At 41.1% G+C, this 18,020-nt stretch overlaps 1 protein-coding gene and 1 long non-coding RNA gene across 6 annotated transcripts in view; both read right to left on the reverse strand.

Annotated features, from left to right (window-relative positions):
* Positions 1 to 18,020, reverse strand: part of LOC117947103 (myelin transcription factor 1-like) — a 105,537-nt gene that overhangs the window by 65,713 nt on the left and 21,804 nt on the right. The window lies entirely within an intron of this gene.
* The window catches only part of LOC117947106, a 23,422-nt gene that overhangs the window by 4,100 nt on the left and 1,302 nt on the right, over positions 1 to 18,020 (reverse strand). The window contains exon 3 of the long non-coding RNA XR_004657155.1: positions 9,755 to 9,761. This is a non-coding gene — a long non-coding RNA (uncharacterized LOC117947106). The remainder of the gene's footprint in view (positions 1 to 9,754; positions 9,762 to 18,020) is intronic.

The raw sequence follows: 18,020 nt of genomic DNA on the forward strand, positions 1-18,020 counted from the left end.
GGGGGGGTGCGATACTTAGAGATAACAGGTCCACATGCATTTCAATTGCATGGACAGTTACAAATTTGCATTTACGATTTTACATAATGTGCACACAAACAAACACACACACAAACTGACGGACAAACCCCTGGGAGTTCCAAATAAATACTATCACACCCGGAGCACTTGTTACTGGAAACAGCTTTCACGCACAAAGCATACACAGATGTACATACAGTACTAGCATGCTCAAATACAGATATGTGAGACATTGATTGAGAAATAATTACGTACTAAGAGCGCACTAAATTGACATGTTTTCACAATCTTGTGTGTGCACGCATCCGAAGCAAACACATAAAGACCAGGCAGATGATGCTTGCCAACATTTATACAAACGCACAGGGCACAGCAGGGGAAAAGAAAGAAATCAGTTTAACAAGAAAAAGAGGTGTGTGTGTGTGTGTGTGTGTGTGTGTGTGTGTGTGTGTGTGTGTGTGTGTGTGTGTTTGTGTGTGTGTGTGTGTGTACATTACAAACTATAGGTGCCTTTGGGAATTGATCTGTGGCTTCCCTGTATAATGAGTCATTTACAAGCGGAAGAGAACACAGTAAACACCTGTCACGTTACTTTCTGTCACACTAGAACTTAATTCTATATCAATATTATATGTTTTTCCTATAGTCAACAATGAATTAGTTCCTTGTTATATACTTTCTTACGTACAGCAGCTTGCATAAGTTTACACACCCATGCTAAAGTTGATGCAAAAGAGGAATAAAAAAACATATTTTGGAAATTGACCTTAATGCCAAATAAATAAAAAAGAATTAGGAAAATCCAACCTTTTTAAGGCCACCAATTATATTTGTGAATGAATAGTGTATTGTTAATAAATAGATGTTATCCCTTAAAATACAGGGGGCTTGAGTATAGACGTTCTTATGTTAAATTCTCATAGAAGCAGGCAGATTTTTATTATTAAAGGCCAAAGAAAATTAATGTCCTTAAAAGGCTGAATTCTCCTAATTTATTTTTTAATTAAAGCAAATTCCAAAAGATGTTTTGTTTTTATTCTTCTTTTTAATCAACTTTAGCATGGGTGTTTTAAACATATGCAAGCCACTGTACCTTTCATGCCCAAGCACATTGGTTCTTACTGAAGACTTAAATATTAAAAATAAAAAGAGAGATATTTTCACTTTGAAAAGGGTTCAGTGATTTCTTCAAACAGCTGGTCATCGTAGCTATAAACGTTGCTCAAATAGGAGGAAATGGTCCATTTATTTAGGACTTTTTTTTTTTATGCGCAATGATAGACATTCAGCGCTCGTCTGAGTATTTGGGGCAGCAGGACGGTGTGTGTGGGATTGAGACAAGATAACTACAGTGTGTGTGTGTTCATGGTAATGAAGGAACATGTCTTCCAGTGACACAGTGTGGATCATCGATGTGTTTTTGAAGGCCCTAACCCTCCGTTAAGGTGTGGGCCAAAAGTCATTAGCAAACTATACTGTGTTAGAAAAATGACTGAACACATTCACTAGACCACCTGCAATAAAGTATTTCTAAGCTTTGTGTTGTTAAGTAAATATATATTTTATAGTAAATATCTGAAGTTCAGCATTGTGTAAGAATAAATAACATCCCAAAATGAATTTCTCCTTATCTTTCTGTACTACTGTATAATACTAAGACAAACTAGCTTCATGTCTAGATGATGGATGATGATGTTAATTTGCTCTAAGCTTTATTACCAGTAAAGGGATATTTTGCCGATTTTAAACCCGCTCTCTGTCATCTTTGTGAGTTTAAATAATTGATTTAATAATTACCTCAAGAATGGGATAGTTAATCTTCCGGCTTTGACATTGTAAACTGAATACGATGGGGGGACAGGGTTTAGCATAAGGTAAATTTATAAGTTTGTATATTGCTACACAGTTTACCATCAGCAGTGGTGATTTGTTCTCTCAGCAGATGTTGTGGGTGGCAACCAATGAGCCAAACACACCCAAACAGCCACTATCATTGAATTGGTAGACATATTTGTAGCATCAAGCTGGTTTACTGGTGTATGCTTGTTTAACATGTGACACTGTAGCTGTTTGAATGGTGTATTATTGTTTGTAGATAATACAGCCAAAGGTGGCTGAAGTGCGTAACTTTTTGATATTAATGAAAATCTGTTACATTCAGGCAGTTGCCAAATGAGTTGCTACAAAGCTGATTAAGTTAATTGATCGGCTCCACACAACTCTCTCTGTATTTCTCAGTATGGCTATGTTCAGAAGATTGTGTCTTTCTGTGACTTTCCCGAGCAGAAACTCAAGTGAAGATAATGACCTCTCCTGAACAGTCCATCATGATTTTCTATTCCTCGTTGTCCTCCTTGGCTACTAGTAACTGTATGGAGGAGGGGTGGGGTGTGTGTCATGTGGACAGTGTTGTTGTCATTACTTAGAATTCCTCTTGGGGGCGACAGAAACTACGCACTATAGCTTTAAAGTGAAGTCTGAGAGGCGCAATAAGATTATTTTCCACTGACTGTTCACCTGCAGGAATTAGTCTTCTTACATAATTGCATACAGATAACACTCAGCACACTGCAGAGTAACCTGTTTACTAGCTGCAGGCTGATTGACATTCTTCCAAGCCTCCTCTTCGCGATTTGCATTTGTTGCTTGAGAGATCACAAGAACATCATCAGCTGTTTGCATGTTGCAAAATGTCAGCCCCGCTGAAGCTTTTATATCTCATCACTGTCAAGTTGAAACTGAATGAGGATTTGACTCAATGAACTGACAGGATGAAAGACAACAGAAGTGAAAGTGTGCTATGCATTCTCCACAGCCTGCTGCACTCTGAAATTCAAAGTGTACAGTAAAACAAAAGGGCTGTGTCGGAGCTCTGCTCGGGCCCTGAGCTACAGAACAAATGTGGGTTAATGTGGGTTGCCATACACACACATTGGAAAACCCTCCAATAAAGTTAGCAATTTACCCATACAGTGTGAAAAGAAGTATTCTTTTTAATTTTTACAAGGTTTACACATGCATGTGGTCAAGCGCAAAACAGGGCTTAAATAGAGCTCAACAGCGACTGCCGTCTTTTTTAACGGCCTTGGTTAAGGAAGCGATATTTCCAGTTCAATGTCTCCACTGACGTTTCATTAAATGCTTATATAAAGAGTTATAGGCATGGAAACAAGCAAATGAGCTCTGAGATAAGTCGTGACCATAAAACATTTGATTGGGCACAAAAGAAAATTTGGAAGACGGCAAAAAAGGCAAAGGTACAAGACTGTGTATAGAATCCATCATAGACTTCAATGGTAGGAGCTCACTCTAGCCATTCACAGGTTCTGGAAACATTTCCATGGTAACAAACAGGAGTGGGGTAAAAAAATCAATACAGCATAGTATCGCAATATTTTCCATATTAATACCGTATCGATACACGGACGTGAACTATGGATCTATTGTAATATATTTGGTTGTCAGTTTGTCTGCTTGACAATCCCTTTTTACAGCAATAAAATTGATGTGACATTAAAAAACTGAGAAATGTATCGTTTTAGATAAAACAGATGTTGACAAAGTTTCCTTTTGGGGACATCATTTGAAATTAGGAAAAATTTAAAGTTGGAAAAAAGGGTAATAGAGTGCAATATATTGCAGAATATTGCCACATGTTTTAAAATGCAATAATTTCGTATCGTGACATAAGTATTGTGATGATTCCGTACCGTGATGATTGTATCGTGATGATAATATATCGTAATGATATTGTACCATGATGATACCGTGTTGTGATGATATCGTATCCTGAGGCCTCTGGTGATTAGTAAAAGCAAGTTCCACCAATCAGATACATCGCTGTTACGCTTAAGATTGTGGGTAGTGTAGTATGACTCAACACATAAAACATACTTTTCCTTAAAAAAAAAAAAAAGGTTGATTTCATAGGGACTTCTGGCTCGTCTACCTTACACGGTTCAGACAATAGATCTAATAATAAAAAACATTATGGAGGTAATGAACAGGATTTATATGTCCAGAACCACAAATACATGACACATATGAGATATGAGACAGTGACATGCAATTGTACTACTCCCATGACTACTGGTGGTGATGATCCTGTTAATTCAAGCCTGCCTTGGCGTGGCGTTCTGTAGTTAAACCAAGATCAACAGCAGATGCACCGTCGTGGCGGCAGAACATGGCACTGTGATATGACATCACACCCCCGCAAAGAGTGTGGCACAAACACAACCAGTCCACTGCCAAACAGAGGGAGAAATATGGCACCAACACAAACACAAGTGTAATGAGTAATGAATATTCCTGGCGATATGAGAGGGGGCGAGAAAAGGCAGGATTCAGGATCTCTCTGTCGAGACGAATCATTGTGTCAACAAATGTTTAATTTCCTGATATTTAAATATGTGAAAAAGTGTGAGATTAAGTAGAAAGACAAAGAAACTAGCTGTTCGCCAACTAGATCTCTAATAAACAAATTATGAATAGAAACTAGTTTTGTATCAGTTGCATTTCTTTTTTCTTAGTTTAGTTTTTTTTATCTGTAATGTAGTCGCCGCGTTTAGACTTTTAGAAGTATCATTTTATTTAATCATTACGTGACATACTGTAGATATTTAAACTTAGCAGAGAATTGTATAGAATCTCCCGAATGAACACTTTAAGGAACTCTTTTAAACACCCTAAGTGTGTAAACAGTTGTTTTACACGTCATAGTAGGAGAAGCACAGGTGTAGATATGATTATAAATGAGACCAGATTCCACTTTGCTGCTTTAGTTTCAGGAAAAACGGAGGCATTGTTGGTGTTAATAATACAGAAACACCTGCGCTGTTCCTACTGTGACAAGCCAAAACATCTGCTCTGAAAAAAAAGCCAGAAAGCAGGAGTTAACATGAGCGGTGCAACCTCTATGGGTGGACCGAGAGAAAAGGAAAAGTGAACATAGTCTCGCTTTGCCAGACCTTCCTCCACAGCGGTGCGGAGGAGGGTCTGGCTAGTCCACACAGCATTCCAGGATAGGAGAAAAGTGCGCTCTGTTTTATGAACATTTCATTTAACCAAGTGTTTTGGGTGGCGTTAAGCTGTTGGACACAATGACGGTGGCTCTGCAAAAAGGAAGGAACTTGTTTTGGTGGAATATGTGTATGTTCAAAAGTTGAATAAAACTCAGATAGGACAGATAGTCTAACTAGCTGTCTGGATTTAGCCTGCAGAGATCTGAGGAGCAGTTAACCACAGTCCTCATAAATCTACCGGAGGTTAGAATTACATCACAAAGACGACGGAAGACAACGGACATCCGCTTGAAAATGAGGCACCTGATGAATCCCGAAAGTGGAACGTTGTATATAGGCTACAGTGAATATGACGCTGCTTGGTGAACACTCCCTCGGAAGATCTGCAGTATTAAGTGCTTTGCGACAAATGTGTCACCACATTAAACAAAAGTAAAGAGATAAAAAAATAATGACCACATCCAAACATAGTGGTTTTCAGCACCTGGCTGAGTCTGGTAAGCGGGTCTCCAAAGTATCTTTCCCTACTTAAAATAAAGAAACATTTATGAACTACAATGCGGTGGTGTTACATACTGTGGGATGTACTAGTGTGTCACAGCAGTATATCACACTACCTTAAAGCCTCTTTTGTCCCCGGGCCTCCTCCACTTACGCCCACGCTCCCCCATGTCCAGGCCCATTATCCCGGGCAGCTGTTTAGGGGACCGGCTGGCTGGAGAGGAAGCTGAAAGTGGAGTCTAATTCACTTATTGATTCCTGTCCTGTGTTGCAGGAAACTTCACAGCTTTAATCAGTGGGTGGCTTTGGGCTGAGGCGGGGGTGAAAATAAGGGTACGAGGTCACCAGATGCAGTGTTTGCAGGTGGGTCAGAACGAGTTTGCATTGTTGTCTTTGAGCGCTGTGTTAAACTTACTCCCACTTCTGTTTGATTACAAATTACAACTACTCACGTTGCTGTAACTGAGTATTTCTTTTTGTATATGAGTACTTTAAGTACTTTTTAAAATTGGCAACAAATTGAGGTATGCTGCTTTGCTACATTTAAATTACATTTGTTACTGAGTGAAATAAAAATTAAATAAAAAAAGGCGTGTTATGTGCAATTTAATCAAATAAGCACAGATAAGATATTAAAGCTTTAATAAGTAACTTTTTGATATTAATGAACGTCCGTTGCAGTCAAGCCGTCGCCCAAATGACTTGCCACAGCTAAGTAAGTCTCTCAGCTCCACACAACTCTCTCTGGATTTCTCAGTATGACTTTGTCCAGAAGATTGTGTCGTCAGGTCACTTTCCCGCGCAGAAACTCGAGTGAAGATAATTATCTCATCTGAAGAATCCATCATGTTTTTTGAGTCCTCCGCGGCTACCATGGTGGTCACTGCGTGGGGGAGGGGCGGGGGTGCATGGGCAATCACGTACGCCAACAGTTTTGTTGTCATTACTTAGAATTCCTCATGGGGGCGACAGAAAATATGCACTATAGCTTTAAATAAGAACACACATTAAAAGTATATGTCCCCCTTGATGTTAAAACATAGTAAAAGTAACTTTTACTCTAAATGTTTTTAAATGAGATGCTTTTTAATTTTACTTGAGTGCATTGTTATACCTGTAATCATATCTGTCCTTACGTAAAAGTTCATCAAAGTAACTTTTACTTGAGAAGAATTTTGTACTCTGTCCGCGGCTGGACATGGGTCAAGAGATAAAGGAAGTGACTATTTGTGGGTAAAAAACAGAAAAGAAATGTTCGAAGATAAGGCATGATGTTTCTTGTTTTTTTTTCTCATACTTCTCCAAGGGTAAATGGATAGCTCAGAGCAAGTGATGTAACAAAATTCAAGACGGTGGAAAAGTTTAAGGATATACTGTACGTGGGTGTTTGGTGAAGAGAGCAAACCTGACAATTGTTGAACAACAACAACAGCGCGGTCACACCAGCATTTAAAACTGCAAAATTTTCACAGCAAAATTAATTATTAATGTGGTGCTAGCAGGCCCTTAATCCTTCTCTTAATACTTTTCTCCATTCCCTACTGTGTCTGTGGGATTTAAAAGGTTAAAAGTCCCAAACGCGGGATCCCCTCTAGTTCACACGGTAAAGTGTGCACCCTATAAAGCTGAGTCCTTCACAGCAACCAGGGTTCAAATCCCCGCGTCCTGTCTCTCTTCAGCTGCTCTTATAAAGGAAAATATCTTTAAAAGTCACAAATACTGTATATCATTATACAAGGTGGGTCATTTGCTAAAACCTCTGGGCACTGTAGTTTCTAACAAAAGTTTCTAAAACAGGAGGAGAGCTGGGGACAATTTTTGACTGTGGACTAATACACAATAGTGAGTACATGGGGAAAAAGAACTATTTGGGATTGATCAGTGTGTGTGTGTGTGTTTGTGTGTGTTTCATGGCAGTTAAGGAGAATGCTCAAAGTGTGGCTCATTGATGAATCATTGATTGCTTGCCCCGCAGTTTTCCTTGGATTAGGGTGGTACCTAAATCATGGTTGCAGCTGTCACTGTGGTCCAGCTGGGCACCCTGCTATGCCCGGCTACGCCCCGCTACGCCCTCAGTGCCCTGCTACTCCATGAACTACCACAACTACTATTTCTAGTCATAGTTCTGTTATCTTTATTGTTATATTTGCCACTGTTCATCATACCCCCAACCGGTCAGACACCGCCCACCAAGAGCCCGGGTCTGGCCGAGGTTTCTCCTTAAAAGGAAGTTTTCCTCACCACTCAAGGTTTCTGCATTTTCCTTACCACTGTTGTACTTAATGATTACTCTAAAGTGAATTGATGTGTTGTTGTTTTTACAGCAGAGGTAGTTTGTGGGAAATAATTGAGCTCTATGACACAAAGGAAGAAGATATATCAGTGTTAACAAAAATATAGAATATCACAGGTACATCCTGTCTGCTGACACGGACAGTGGATTAAAGCACTCGACTCAAAAAGCCAGCGCTGAATATTACAAGATATTCACTATTCACCTAATGCAGACATTGTAGTTGTATTTTATCTTCAATTACAATACTGAGAGGATGGCAGATAAGAGAGAAGAGCAGGAAACAGAAAGAAACATGCTGCACAGCTACTGGATAAAAGTCACAGCTGGGGAAATCACCCGGGAACATCGAACCAACACTGTCTTCTGATTTTTTTCCTGATGTCGCACTCCAGATTCAAAGGCTATGTGATGTGTTCTCTAATCGCAGCACTGAGATCAGACAGGATCCAAAGCACTCCACTCTCTGATATGGGGCTCATATTTGATCCAACTTAACCTACAGTATAGATTTTCTGAGTGTTGGTGGTTTGCCTTTTAAATGAACAAATTAGGTTATTACAGTAACATCCCTCAAAAGAAGAACCAGCCTCCCCTCACTGAATTCAGTCTATTCCCATCTGGCATGAGTCGTTTGGAAAACAAACCGGAACCAGCAATATTTCACCCTTAGTGCCATTTATTTTTGGAACTGAAAATCTGAAACTTGATGCACTTTATCTGACATGCATTTTAAATACAAATTACATTTATTCATTGCTCCTTAGGATGTGCAATATCACGTTTTTTTAATGAGTTTAAATGGTTAGGATTATGTCTCTTTTAACGGCTTTTAATAGTTAAAAAAAACACAGGTGGGAGTGGGGAAAGAAAAAAAAAAGTGGCTGATGGTTTTCCACATACACTGAAACAACACTGCTATAGAATTATAGGTTTAAACTGAGAACAAATGTGTGAAAATGACTCCAAGAGAAAGTGAGAATCGTTCCTACTTAGTAGTATAATCTTAGATTAGGCGACCCCACACACACCTTCCAACCCTGGACACAGACGCTGTGCCTGTGTGTGTGCGGAAGCTTTAAATGAAGGTAGTGCGTCCAGGTCAGCGTCCAGCAGGGCAGGGTCACGGCTTGGACACTCAGCACTCATAAACACACAAACACACACACACACACACACACACACACACACACACACACACACACACACACCATGACCTCTGAACCGTGGGACCTCTCACCCCTGGTCCAACCCTTCCCCAGTCACCAGTTTATTGATCAAGCACGTGCCGAAAAGACAGATTAACAGGAAGAGAGGACAATAGACGGTAGAAAGAATTGTATTTGTTTGTCCCAGTTCCTAAAAGGCTTGTTGTTTAAGTCCCATCGACAACAAATCTCTGTGATTAAATAACAAAGGACAAGCAAATGAACAAATCAACCACAAAGGAAAGAGGAGAGGAGAAGGGAAGAGGCAAAAAGAACATAAGAGAAAAGAAGAAAAGAGAAGTGGAGAGAAAAGAAGAAGGCGAGACAAAAAAAATAAAGAAGGCCAGACAAGAGATGAGAAAAGAAGAAAGGAGAAGAGATGTGTAGTGTAGTGAAAAGAAGAAGTGAAGAGAAGAGAAGAGAAAAAAGAAGACAATGGAAGAAAGTTTGAGAGAAGAAGAGAGGAGAATAACATGGAAGGAGAAGGGAAGTGAAGAAGAGATGTGAAGAGAAGAGAAGAAAAAAGAAGAGAATGTGGCAAAGAAATGAAAAGAGAAAAATCAAGCACAGAACAGTGGCAGGGAATTGGAACAGAAAAGTCAGTTAAATATGTATCTAAAAGTGTTCACATCTGCGCGCGCACACGCACACGCACACACACACGCACACGCACACACACACACACACACACACACACACACACACACCCGCTCACTTTAGATTTCAGCATGTAAAGTACTTTGACAGCAGCTCAATCTTTACACCACTATGACTGTCTCTCATTGATTTCCATGGTGTTAGATGAAGTGGCAGGGCCTGTGTAGGCCAATGAAAAGAAGGTGCACATGTGAAAGACTCGTTATGGCGGATATTATCTCCCTGGGACACACGCCATGAAACCCAGCTGAAGAGAAGCCTCTGCTAGAACGGCACCTGGATCCATATGTGCAAACACATGCATTGAGACACTAAATGTACACCTGTGTCTCTTTTTCTTGCACTCTTTTTGTAATTATTTCCAGCTCACACAAGTGACACCTATCGCACACACACACAAAAGTATGCAATCAGAAAATTGCAAATCTGAATGTGTGTGTGTGAAAGCTACCAGCTATATGCAGGTGCACAAATACCATCATATTCTAGACAGACAAACACACACACACACACACAGAAACACACACACTTCAGCCTCTACTGGACTAACAGGTTATAGCTTGCCCCGTGCATTTCAGTGAGTAAGTGTTATTGCATCGCCTCTTTTCATCCTCTCCCCTCCCATTCTGCTCAGTGACAGGGGGATATGTGCACCCTACTTTGTTGCCATGGATACCACAAACACCCCAGATAGAAAATTCAACACAGAATAATAAGTGGCCAATTGCGTCTGTTTGCTCTCCAACAAACCTCAGGATTAGAGGCATTTTCTTGTCAGAGGCATAAACTATTTTTATGTGTGTAGGGAAAGAGAAGGAGGGGGAGGAAAGGAGAGGAGAGGAAAAGGAGGAAGGGGAAAATAAGAGGCAAGAGGCACAGATATGAAAAGAGCATACTAATGCTGCGTGGTGACAGGTTTTTCCCTGCTCAGTAAGATGAGAGAGCTTGAGAACAGAGGAAGGAGAGGAAGAAGGAGGGGAAAAGAGATGCTCTTAAAAAGAAATTCAGGTGCTCAGGGCACCCTTAACAAATGAAGGAGAACATGACAGAGAGAGAGAGGCAGACAAGGGGGGGGGGGCAGATCATTTCAAGTCCAGTTAACTGGGAGGACTGACATTCGTAGCAGCTGAACAGGCGAGGTGGAAAGCAGGGTGGCGTTTAGCAGGGCAAACTGAAGCTAAATCTTGTGAGCTAAAAAGCTCTCTGGGTTATTTGTGTTAATGTGCGTGCGTCTCTTTTAGATTAATTGACAAACACTCATCTGATTCCTCCTCCTAATTTCTTCCTCCTGCTCTGAGCTTTGGAGAACATAACCCCAGTGTGCAATGATGTCATTATGATACCATCTGTTTGCTGCAAAGGCAAACGCAACATACGTACACACACACACACACACACACACACCCCCACAAGAGCGACGTGGATCAGATACAACGTAGAAGGAGAGAACCTATGACATTTGCACAGTGCAGTGTATATAAGCCATACAGCCATCAGATTGCTGCTGCATGTTTAATACAGGCTCATTGTAAAGTATAAAGGTGACTGTTGGCACACTACAGGCAGCTTTGGAATATCAGATCCAAGTGGAGAATTAGTCCAGACTCCTGCTGTCTCTGTGTGTGCAGTGAGAGGACAGAGCAGTCTCCTTTGCTGTCCAAAGACTCCATGCTGTATACCGTACTAAAACACCACGCCAGTCAAGGTCATGAGGGGAGATGCTTGATGCGGATGTCTGTCAATCCCATCCCCCATCTGGACAAGGACACTACCTTCCCCCCGCTACAATTTTTTACACCTTTGTCATTCACTGTTGAGGCCAGCTTGGGCTAAATTCAATACTGTATGTAAGACAGAGGAGAATGAAGGCTACAACCAGTCAGCTACGGCTACATCCACACTGCTATGCTGCTATATGTCCACACAAGAGTTTTAGCTCCAGTAGCAGGACTTACCTCCGTCGATATCAACACACCTAACGATGCATATCACATATTAGCATTCGCATACATTCGGCATGTGCATGTAGGTGTAAACAGGAAGCTTATTGTCTGATGTTACTCTGCGTTTACAAAATCATGGATCTAAAAGTGGAAAATAGAGACAATAATTTGAAGGAAGAACAACAATGGCGAAAACCAAGAGCAGGGAATTATTTGCTTGGACCGACGACAAAATGGAACTGTTACTAAAAGGTACGTACTGTAGGATTACCTAACCGATAAGGCCTCGGGCATCATGAGCCGCTGTTATATAGTCGAGCGAGAGAAAACTCTGATAGGACAGATTGTCTAGCTAGCTGTCTGGATTTACCCTGCAGAGATCTAAGAAAAGGTTAACCCTAGTCCTCTGAATTTGCCAAAAGAAAGATTATCCGGCGCCATTGGAACAACCCCGAAGTGTAACATCGTGGATATAGACTACAAGTTACTTTACAACTTTCAAAAATTAAGATTTTTGCACACAAAACTGTTTGGATCGTTTCCACTTTCTAAAATGTAATGATTTTTCTGCATTGAGTACTTTTACTTTTAATACTTAAAGTACAATTTCATGATGATACTTACATTCTTTTACTGAAGTAATATTGTCAATGAAGGACGTTGACTGGTAACAGAGTTTTTTTTACAGTGTGGTGTTGTACTTTTACTTAAGTAAAGGCTCTGAATACTTATATACTTATACACCAACTGGGTGAAAACAACTACCAGAGCTACAGAATCCCTCTACCAGCACCTCTAAAGCTGCCTAATTAACACAATGGTCAACAGTCTGGTGCAAATAGTTAGTCTTTATAAAAGATAGAATAGAACAGACCTGGAAACTCTGTGTTAACCCTACAGTACAGTCTCTACTGGGTCATTTGTATATCCCTACCATCCAAACCCAAAGCTACGCTTCTGTTGTCCAAATATCTGTGTGCGAGTAATACACATGACCTGTACAAACAGGTTGCGAAAAATCTTTCCGATTTAAATAACGTTACTAGATCCAATTGTGATTTAACATGAGTATGTCCTGTTCTTCCCGTGTCAGACTAACCATTTTGGCTAACATATTAGATGCAGACTAACAGCAGGTACAAGTAAAGCAACATGGGCAGAGTAGTGTGCGGCGCATGCATGAGCAGGCAGAACCAACGTAGCAAATGAATTTGGAGGGGCGTAATGAGAGACGGCGCTGGGCTCTGGCCCGATTTCACAGCCACATCATTAGGGTGAGGCAGCCCCGGCCCTTGAATGAACACACACACACACACACATATCGTTCAGCACAGCGGCACAAGGAAAGACGAACAAGGTCAGTCGCCTTGCCGCAGTCTAATGAGAGGTGACAGGTGAGAAGACACGCTCCAGACATTATCCATTAAACTTGCATTTTTCAGGAGTGTTTGTGTGTTTGTGTGTTTGCGTGTGTGTGTGTTTTGGAATCATAACCAAATCCTTACATGGAAGGTACTGTACGCACAGTACGCACACACGCTCCCTGTGACCTTCATGTACTTCCTGGCAGGCAGGTGTTAAGGCTGTAGGGGCTGTGTTGAGTGGCCAACAGGAGATGATGCTCTGTTATTTATCAGCATGTCTAGGCGTCATAAATGACTCTGTTCGCTGCAGGTAACTCAGCACACACACATTGGCTGTGTTTCTAGTACATGGTGGTAGTAATAGCCATGTGTTTTTTTCAGTAATTCAAAGAAGCCCAACCGAGTTTACATGTACTCGTCTCTTTTTGAGGTAAAAAACTGTCTTTATATCTTAAAGTTTATACAATCTATCCACTATGTATCACTGTTCTCTCATCATAAAATAGTAGAAATTACAATCTTTGGGGAAATATCACAAATGTTGCCAAAAGAAAACGTCAAGGTTGACTTATTTTAACTCATCTAGGCCTACGTAAGTTAAGTTACGTATGTAACTATGTTACATTACGCTACTTTGAGCTACGTTATGCTACGTCGTGTATGTAACTGCATCATGTGTTGGATTGGGCATCAAGAACCGGTTCCAACTTCAAATTGTTTAAAAAATTTGATTCCAGTGGAATCATTTTTTTCATTGCGATTGTTTGGAGAATTTGGCTTCAAATCTAATCATCACTTCCAAATTTAACATGCGTAAGTTTTGGTTTCCATGGCGGCCACGGTACTTTCAGGCGCTTGTTGTGTTCTGTGGCTTAATGTTTCGTTGAAAAGCCCGCGTAAACTGTAAATCACCATGGAATCAAAATAAAATGTCCCTCTTATCTGGAGTTTCAACTCAACCCTCAAAGAATCACAATCGAGAATTAATATGAACCTGAATTGAAAGGAAGAATGGGAATTGTAATCAGAACAGTTCATATTAAAACAATATCTAACCATGAAGGGCTTTTCACATGGGAAGCAACACTTTGTCTCACTATGCTTCTCATGTGAAGGACAACGCTCAGCGATTAAACGCCAGGCGATTAATGCGTGGTAACCATGGGGATACTGTCCACTTTTTTATCCCTGCCGTAGAACTGAATGAGATAAGCTGACAGTGGTATCATATATCCCTAATCATCGGTCCAATTACAACAAATAGTGGCTATATATAGTATAATCTTTCCTTTCCACATGCTGTTGTTGATAGCTAAAGTTAGCTCAATTAGCACAGTCATAATTACGGACTTTACACAATTCAACTCTCGCAGCGGGCGGGCGTGTAACGAGCTCAAACTCGGGAGTTTTACGGGATTGCGCCCGCGTGACGCATCACCGTCAGACTGCCTGCGCCTCCCTATGCGCCCACTCACCTCTCATTGTAAATGGATTAAGAGCAGAGACAATAGCTTTGTAAAAAGGCATTAATCATGTGAGGGAACTGAAGGAATTTTTGGGTCTTTGTAAATTATAGTGTGGTCTAAGCCTACTCTATCTGTTAAGTGTCTTGAGATAACCTTTGTTATGAATTAATACTATAAATAAAATTGGATTAAATGTACTTAGATACATAACTGAAGTTACATGATTGACATACTTATTTCAACCCAAACCTTGATCTTTTCCTAAATATCAGCGAGTACTTGTGTTGCTTAATGGTATATCTTTGTGGAATTTATGGGTGCAGGCAGTTGTTTGGCCAGAGAAGGTCTCCAATGTGCTCCAATAAAACACGGAAGCTTGTAGATAGTTTTCAGCATATGCACCTAGCAAGCAAGTTTTACTGAAATGAACGAGGCCTTGATTTTTATCTCATGTTAAAAGGCATCCTAAAAAAATAATCTAACAAATTAAAAAACTATGGGGCGCCCTGGAGGCTCACCTGGTAAAGTGTGCGCCCCATGTACCGATGCTCAGTCCTTACCGCAGCGGCCCTGGGTTCGATTCCAACCTGCGGCCCTTCGCTACATGTTCACTCACTTGTTCACTTGTGTCTGTCACATTGTTCTATCTCTTTCTCTTCAGAACATTCTTCAGTGACTTCATCCTCCCTTTTACTCACATCTTTCTTATTTCAGATGTTTCTCTTCACCCATAAAAAGCACCGTCCAGAATGTAATTACTATGGACGCATGCGTTACAGTACAGGGCTCTCCAGAGGTTTCGTTATGCACGACTCTCACTTTCAAAACTTTAAAAAGTAGTGTCCTACTGTAAAACAATGACGCAGTCTGCAATGGTCCTTGAGGGCCAGTAGGCTACGTAAGCTGGAATCCTGTTAAAAACCAATTTGTCTTTCTTCATTATTTTGTCATTTTTCATCATTTTATGTTTTCCTCTTTTATAAGCAGGGTAGTAAAGCAGAAATGCCATAAAAATATTTTAAAAAATAATGGGAAATCACATGAAAGCTTTTAAAAAAGAGTGAGGCAATAATGTAACTATTTCTTCTACCAGAGGTGCCCCTGAGTGACTTTCTTATCCTGTTAGTCACTGTTGTAACATCATGTTCCTTTACTAAATTAAATTAAATCAATCGCAACATGATCATCAGTTGCCATAGTGTTTTCAGCCGTCCCCTTTTCAACTTCCAACTGAGCACCAAACTGTATTATAATAACTTATTAAATCGGATTATTACATTAAGGGCATGCGTGGATTTCTATATGTGAGCACATCATCTTCTTTCTGATGGATTTGCCCTGCAAATCAAGTTAATCACAGCACTGAAAGCAATAATGAGTGTGGCATGCTACTCAACAAACTAACAAACCCATTAGCTAGTCTGCCTGTCTCCAAATCCAAAACCTTACATTCATTAGACAGTAATTCAGAGCAGAAAATGAGATTGGGATCCGTGATGCTACAGAAATACACATCCCCACCCAAAAAGAACACGACACTGTGATGGGCCGAGACAAGATTGAAAAACAAATTTCTAATTTTGTCCATGAAGTGAAATAGGAGTTGATAATTAGTCTGGGATAAGAGGGAGATGTTGTAGACACACAGCAGAATCGGTTTTCAATCCACTCCTCCAGCCGTCCAATTTAACACAGCTGCAGGAGTCTATAGTGCTGTGTATGTACTTATGTAACTCCAGGAAGCATGGGTGTGAAAAATAGTGTCATGAATCCATTTTGCAGGTTTCTACACTTTGCTTTGGGGATTTAGGACACTCCTCAAGAGTAGTAGATCATGATGATCCAAGTCTATACCGGTTCCTCCAGGTACATGTGACAAAATAGGCCATCAACGCCACAATGGTGTCATAAATCTGTCTTTCTATAACTGTTGTGAGTGTTTGGGAGGAAGCCTATGTTCACCATATGAAATGTGTTTCTAATAGCTTCTCTCCCTCTGTCTTCGCAAATGTCGGCCACCAACGGCGCTCCAGACGCTGACAGAAATCAACAACAGCCATCTCATCTCACTACTCCATCACTGACTCCACATCCCACCCCCACCCCCCAATACCAATAACTCCTCCATGTACTACTCTGTCATTTTAACTGTCAATCCTTCTCTCCATCAACCCAACCCTTCCCTATCTCCATCAGTCTGTATCTCCACTGGTAAACCCTTTCAAGCCTTCTTGGAATCTTGTCAAGTGGTTGTTTGTTTACTATATTTTGCCATCTTCAGAACCCATGTCAGTTAACTACACTTAATATTAATAATTACCCTTTGCTCTGGTCAATGATGGAGGCTGAAGGAAGATGTGGGGGAGGTTGTGTGAGAGAGAGAGAGAGAGAGAGAGAGGTAAGCCTGAGTTATTGTTCTGCATTGTATCTACGCTGTAGGTATGGACGTAGGTACGGGTAGGAATTGATCCTACGCCCAGAGCCTGACATTCACCTCTCAAAAAATGTACTACACGTCGGGGCGACCTAGAGCACAACGACTGTGATTTGTCCCCTTGGCTGTGGCTGGGTATGTCACATTTCTCTCTACTCATTTCCGGGTTCTCCTTTTCTGTGGACAACATGAAATGTCACCGTGGCATGTTTCCTTGGATCAGGGAGGCTCCAAAATCATGGTAGCAGCTGTCGCCGTGGTCCCGCTACACGTTCTGCCATGCCATGTTCATCCTGCTCCACCCTGCTGTGCCCAGATACGTCCTGCTGGGCCTTGTAATGCGGCACAGGGCCCTGCTATGCCATGAACTACTACAAAGAACTACCACAAACTACTATTTTTTGTGACTGTTATTGCCCCTCTTCATTTTAACCCCAACTGGCCCGTAAGACACCGCCTACCAGGAGCCTAGTTCTGGGTCTGGGTCTGGGTCTGTCCCAGGTTTCTGCCTAAAAGGAAGCTTTTCCTCGCCACTGGCGCACTGTTGCTTGCTCTGGAGGGAACTATTAGACCTGTTGGGTCCTTGTAAATTCTGGAGTGTGGTTTAGACCTACTCTATCTGTAAAGTGTCTCGAGATAACTCTTGTTATGAATTGATACTATAAAACTGAATTGAATTGAAATCAAGGAACGGGTGAATTTTAACTGCTATGGCATTCCGACAATGGTCAGAAAGCACATGGGTTGTTTCTCGGCCTCCGGAGTCGGTACTCGGTCCGGAGCTAATCCCCATCACTCTCTCACTCGCGGTGACACACACAGACAAACACACACACACGCCTGGCTGTTATTGTCTGAAAGACATACAACAGGGCTCCCTTAAAGTCCGGACCAATGTCCGCATCCGGACCAAACTGCAAGTCAATTCAGACCCAGCCCGTTCCCCGTGTAATGAAGAAAATACATTAAAAGATTTTCTACCCCCCCAAAAAAAACTAAACTAAACATACACTCACCGGCCACTTTATTAGGTTCAGAACTGCCTCAATTCTTCGTGGCATAGATTCAACAAGGTGCTGGAAGCATTCCTCAGGGAGTTTGGTCCATAT

The sequence above is a fragment of the Etheostoma cragini genome, chromosome 7, assembly GCF_013103735.1.
Source record: "Etheostoma cragini isolate CJK2018 chromosome 7, CSU_Ecrag_1.0, whole genome shotgun sequence".
NCBI lineage: Eukaryota > Metazoa > Chordata > Actinopteri > Perciformes > Percidae > Etheostoma > Etheostoma cragini.